The sequence below is a fragment of the Habropoda laboriosa genome, unplaced genomic scaffold (genome assembly GCF_001263275.1).
Source record: "Habropoda laboriosa isolate 0110345459 unplaced genomic scaffold, ASM126327v1 scaffold700, whole genome shotgun sequence".
Taxonomy (NCBI): domain Eukaryota; kingdom Metazoa; phylum Arthropoda; class Insecta; order Hymenoptera; family Apidae; genus Habropoda; species Habropoda laboriosa.
The window spans coordinates 86,544-86,787 of record NW_017100788.1 but is presented as its reverse complement, the minus strand read 5'-3'; positions in this window follow the sequence as shown (position 1 = coordinate 86,787).

The window sequence follows — 244 nt, the reverse complement described above, 5'->3', positions numbered from 1 at the left end:
AGTGTAGATTTCAACATTGTAATGATTTGATTTTATTGCATTATATTTGATTTACATATTGATTTATTTTCATTTTATGATCTATGAAATTTATGAGAACATCTGTAACATTAACTGTATTATTAGCAAAAAAGTTTAAAATTGAAAACAAATTTTTTAACTAAACAAAAAATATATAGTTTCATTTATAAATATGACATTATTAATCTGGTAGCTATAATCATTAGCACTACTGCAAAACATG